The sequence below is a fragment of the Microcebus murinus genome, chromosome 7 (assembly GCF_040939455.1).
Source record: "Microcebus murinus isolate Inina chromosome 7, M.murinus_Inina_mat1.0, whole genome shotgun sequence".
NCBI lineage: Eukaryota > Metazoa > Chordata > Mammalia > Primates > Cheirogaleidae > Microcebus > Microcebus murinus.
The window spans coordinates 80298483-80304377 of record NC_134110.1 but is presented as its reverse complement, the minus strand read 5'-3'; the positions used below and the strand labels follow the sequence as shown (position 1 = coordinate 80304377).

The 5895-nt window shown below is 32.7% G+C and overlaps 1 non-coding gene across 1 annotated transcript; it reads right to left on the bottom strand.

Annotated features, from left to right (window-relative positions):
• Positions 1-1291: 1291 nt before the first annotated feature.
• LOC142872044 (U6 spliceosomal RNA) lies at positions 1292-1398 on the bottom strand. Its single transcript, XR_012920289.1, has one exon. It is a non-coding gene; the product is annotated as a U6 spliceosomal RNA (small nuclear RNA).
• Positions 1399-5895: the final 4497 nt, after the last annotated feature.

The window sequence follows — 5895 nt, the reverse complement described above, 5'->3', positions numbered from 1 at the left end:
CCAGGAAGCATATCAATTATGTCTTTTCAAATTTGTTGAAGTTCATTTTATGCCCTAATGTATGTTTTATCAAGCATAATGTTTCATGTGCACTTGAAAATAATGCAGTTTCTACTGTTGTTTGTTAGAGTGTACTATATATATCTGTTAAGTCTAGTTGGTTTATAATGTTCTTCAAGTCTTTCATTTTCTTGTTCATCTTCTGTCTAGTTGTTCTGTTATTGAAAATGGGGTATTGAAGTATCCAACTATTATTGTAGAACTGTCAATTTCTCCTTTCAATCAAGTTCATTTCACTTTATGTATTTTGAAGTTCTGTTGTTAGAGGCATATATGTTTATAATTTTTATATATTTTTGATGAATTAAGTATTTTATCATTATAAAAATGGATTTGTCTGTAGTAAAAATTTTCATCTTAAAGTATATTTTATCAGGTACTTGCTTAGCCACTTCAGGTTTTTTGTTTGTTTGTTTTTTTATTTTGGTTTGGTTTTTTACAATCCTTATGATTTACCTAATTCTTTCCTTTTACATTCCACCTGTATATGTCCTAGATTCTAAAGTGTTTGACCTGTAGAAAGTATATGTTTGTATCATTTTTTTATATTCATTCTGAAAATTTCTACATTTAGAGTGGAATGTTTAATTATTTTACATTAAATGGAATTCTTAGTCATTTAGAATTTATGTGTGACATTTTGCTATTTGTTTTCTGTATTACATCTTTTTTATTCCTATTCCTGTATTACTGCTTTGTTTTTGTTAAATAGATATTTGATAGTATTCCATTTCAAAACTCTTATCTGTTACTATATTTTTAAGTTATTTCTTTAATGATTTCCCCAAGTATTACAATTAACATATTAACTTATACTATCTAATTATAATTAATTCCAACATAATTTCACTAGTATTAAAAAAAAACCCTTTTCTTCTATGTAGCTTCAAGCCCTCATCCTCCTGTGTGTTATTATTATCATAAAATTACATTTTATATGTTATTACTCATAAACAAAGATTTATAATTGTTGCTTTATATAATTGTCTTATAACTCAGAAGGCAGAAAAAAGTACTACAAACAAAAAATACATTTATACTGTTGTATTTTATTTCTACCTATGTAGTTGAACCCATGTGAAAAAATAAAAAAATAAAAAGTTTCAATAAACTATGTTTATTAAACATAGTTTAAATAAACTATGGTGTCCTTTCATTTCCATTGAAAGAAATATCTTTAGGAATACTGGTGGAACTGGTTTGCTAGCAATAAATTCTCTTAGTTTCATATAAAAATATTAAAAGCCTTACAAATTTGCATGTCTCCATTGTGCAAGGACCATGTTAACCTTTGCTGATTAACATTCCAATTTTAGTATATGTGCTGTTGTAGTGAACATTTAATATCTACTCTTACATGGTACAAAATTTAAAACATTATAGATGATTATGTTATAGCTACAGTCTTGTTATTTGTTTAGGAATCATTTCAAGAGCACATTTGGGCAATACTAATATTGATGTTGTAACTTCAGCGTTACAATGTTGTAGCAAGATCAATAGATAAACCTCATCTCATGCCTTTTTTCTGATAAGTAACATTAAACTTAATTATAAATTGCCACATTTCTCCTGGTTTTCTTTAGTTAAAAAGAGATCATCTTTCAACTTAGCATAAGTGAAATGAAAACATAATGTTTTGTATTAATCCCTGAATAAAAACACATAAGCTTTCAAAACTGAAAATCTATTAGCAGAGCTTTGTTTATCCTGGGAAAATTAAATCTGCTCTTCTCCCTCAAAAATTCATCCATATTTTGCAAATTACATGTGCATAAATTATTCCAGCATTTTAAATGGTTTCAGTGTACACATAATTTCCTCTAACCACCCCCTTCATACTTCCCAATTGATTTGGTTAAAGTTTTTTTTTTACCTTTTATTTTTTTTTTTTTTTTGTCCCTTATTACATTTAGGTATATTTAGGCTTCCTCTTCTGAACTCATTTCCTGGTGACAAATAAGTAAGGCATAGATGCCAGTTCTGGCTCCAGGAGATATTCAGGACTAGACAGGCTGGACTAGGCAGGGCTAGCATCACTCTGTTTCTGGAAAAAAAAAAAAAAAAAAAATCATTGTAGAACTGATGAGCTTCTGAACACTGCTGCAAAGAGACATTTAACAAGACTGAACACTCTGCGGGAGAGGGATGCATTTTATTTCCATCTTTTTATTTTCATCATTTGCCTGCATAATACATGCTCTTGGTACAAAATTCAAAAGTAATGGTGGTGAATGAAAAGTCATTCTCTTACATTTATTTGCTTCGGTCACCCATTTCCCCCTCCTGGAGTCAGTCACTGTTGCCAGCTTTTCATGTATCTTTCAGGGGCAGGTTAGGCATATACCAGCATGTGCCACATAGAGGCTACTTCTTTTTATTGTGGTAAATTTGTGGGGTCTTTTTCTGAATTGTAGTCTGCAGGTGTCTGAAATCGCTTGCTAAAACAAGAGTTAAAAGAGAAAAGTCAGCTTTAGTGTGACCTTTATTGTCTCCACATTGTCTCATCCGAACAATATCATCTTTACATGTCGTCAGCAAAAGTGAGATCCATTCATGTTCACTGTGCTGATTTGCTCATTTAGGGGAAAGGATGTTATGTTGTGAGGCTGAAGTCTGGACTGGGTCTCTCTGTGCTTAGGACACAGCAGCCCTGTCGCTCTCTGCCTTTGATGCCATCCCAGGGATTCCTTTCACCTCTTTCTTGGGTTGAATCTCTTGCTTTCCCTGTCCCACATTTTCCTTATTTTGGGTTTGCTACCTCATATGTGAGGAGCATACACTACAGGTGCTTGCTGAGAAACATGCAAGAAGCATATTTTTTGAGATTGTTCACATTTCCAATATCTTTATATACTTTAACAAGCTTAACAGTTTCAGCATATAAAAAATTATAGGTTAGATCTCATTTTTCTTAAAAATATTGAGCATATTAATCCATCAATCTAGATACAATTATTGCTGTTCAGAATTCTGATTCTTTTTTTTAATTATTATTATTTCAGCATATTATGGGGGTACAGATTTTAAAGTTTCAATAAATCCCCATTCCCCCTCTCCCCCCACAAGTCTGAGTTTCCAGCATGACCATCCCCTAGATGGTGCACATCTCACTCATTATGTATGTATATACCCGCCCCCCTTTCCCCCTCCCACCTGCCCAATACCCTATTACTGTAGTACCTATGTGACCACTTAGGTGCTACTCAGTTAATACCAGTTTGCTGGTAAGTATATGTGGTGCTTGTTTTTCCATTCTTGGGATACTTCACTTAGTAGTATGGGTTCCAGCTCTAACCAGGAAAATATAAGATGTGCTATATCACCATTGTTTCTTAGAGCTGAATAGTACTCCATGGTATACATATACCACATTTTATTAATCCATTCTTGGATTGATGGGCACTTGGGCTGTTTCCACAGCCTTGCAATTATGAATTGCTGCTGCTATAAACATTCGAGTGCAGGTGTCTTTTTTGTAGAGTGTCATTGGATCATTTGGGTAGATGCCCAGGAATGGGATTGCTGAATCAAATGGTAGATTCACTTGTATCGCTTTAAGGTATCTCCATATTGCTTTCCACAGAGGTTGAACTAGTTTGCAGTCCCACCAGTAGTGTAGGAGTGTTCCTCTCTCTCCGCATCCACGCCAGCATTTATTGTTTGGAGACTTTTTGATAAAGGCCATTCTCACTGAATTCTGATTCTTAATACTATACATGTGTTTCTTTATTATTTATAGCTCCCGTTTTGTGAGCAATTAGGACATCTTTGTTCATAAGTGTTCTTCTTAACTTCACAGTAGTATGCTTAATTTAATTAATTATCTTGGGTGCTTGGTGGGCCTTTTATAGAGAGAAATTTATGTCCTATGTCTTAAAGAAAACTCTTTTCACAATTTCTCCCTCTACCTTTTCTCTGCTCCATCCTTCTGGAAACCATATTGTTCAGCTATCACATCTCTTGCATGGGCTTTCAAATTTTCTTTCCTGTTTTCACTTATTTGATTTTCTGTTCTATTTGTTGATAGACTTCACAAACCATGATCTCAAATATTTTTCCCCCCCATTTCTTCTCTAGCATGTTTGAATGTTTTTCTGAAGAAGGTGAAGGGTTAAAATAGGGATATCTAGAAACAGTAGTCTATTGTGCTGGGGGCTGAGAACTGTAACACACATTCATCTTCATTTCTTTGGATTCCATGAAAAGTGCTTAGCACATCACAGACTCTCAAGAAACAAATGGCTGTGGGATAAATGAAATAGATAAATAAATAATAAGGCCGAGATTCTAGCCCCAACTTATATTTCTTTCCCACATTATCATTGGCATGGTATGCCCTCTCTTGGTCTCAGTTTCTTACTAGCAATTTCAGACTACATTTTTCTCTCTGCTATTGACAGCTCTCACATTATTTAATTCTAGCAATATAATTAATCTGTATTTTTGTTTTGTCCATACTCTTTACTCTTTGTGACTACTCATATATAATCACATATGATTATATATGATATGTATCATATATATGTCTCTGTGCATATATGTTTTAATTAATAAAGATTTAAAAAATCTCATAACCAAAACTTAATATACTGACAGAAAGTAACTAGTAACTTAGGACAGGTAAAATAATTGAGCTCTGCAGTACTAAAAATCCATCCATATTTTATTAACTATTACTTTTTAGTAAATAAACAAGAAGGAATACAGAGCTGAAATTTGGTAAACTGAGTTCTTCTTTGAACAAATTTCTAAATGATTTCTGAGATCATGTGTTATACAGAAATGTAGCTATCCATATTGGTTCATTAAATTGTGAAACAATTTCATATAATTCTCATGATTTAGCAAGAGTCACATGAAGAATTTTCTTGTGATATTTGATTACTTGTGACATCTCTTAATTACTGATTTAAGGGAAGCTATCAAGGCTTCTCATACAACAATATCCTATTTAAAAGTAAGACTTCTAAATTCTACACTTCCATATCTTTAAATCAGACAGACAACAGCCAGATTTTTCAGAATATTTGACTCTGTTTGCCAATCCACTAGTTGAGAAACATGCTTTTCATTCCTCTTTTTAAATGAAAGCAGCCTGTCTGCACTGATTTCATCATCTCCATTGAGAATGTTTATCCGCCAAATGAAAAAGAAGAGTACAAATTAGAAACACTGATACATCTTCTGACATTATTCATGTAGAAGCTAGTTCTCAAGTTGTCATTACATTTACCACATGAAAATTAGAAATGATTTGTTTGGCGACCTATGACTATTTCTAGACCCAAGATGTTTGGACAACTGTAGATAAAGTTTCATTATCAGACTGAACTAAATGTACCATAATTATATATAAATCAGGATAATTTTTGCTCCATGAACTTAAGTTATTAATCTACACAGGCCAAGTATCCAGGATACCATCATTCTCTGAAATTATACAAGAGTTTTACCCAGCCAAGTATTTGAAAAGTAATGATTGAAAATTAAGGTGAAGGATTGGTTGGACATTGTCCATGTTTCTATCTGATTGTTTCCACGTTTCTTCTCGTCCGTGAAACATAGACTAACCTTGTCCTTCCACAAAACTTTGGGTTTTCCCATTTGTTAGCACTCTTCATGTTTAAAATTCTTACTTAAATATCTGTTTTCTCTAATTACCAGTAGTTTTATTAGGCCAGAGGCCCCACTATCTTATTCTCTTCTGTATGCCTAATGCTAACATACTAGCTTTCAACAAATATTTGTTGAATGAATGAATAATGAATGAATAAAGGAGAGGAAACCTAACTTAGGCTGATAGTTGATTTACAGAATGGAAATTAGAAAGTT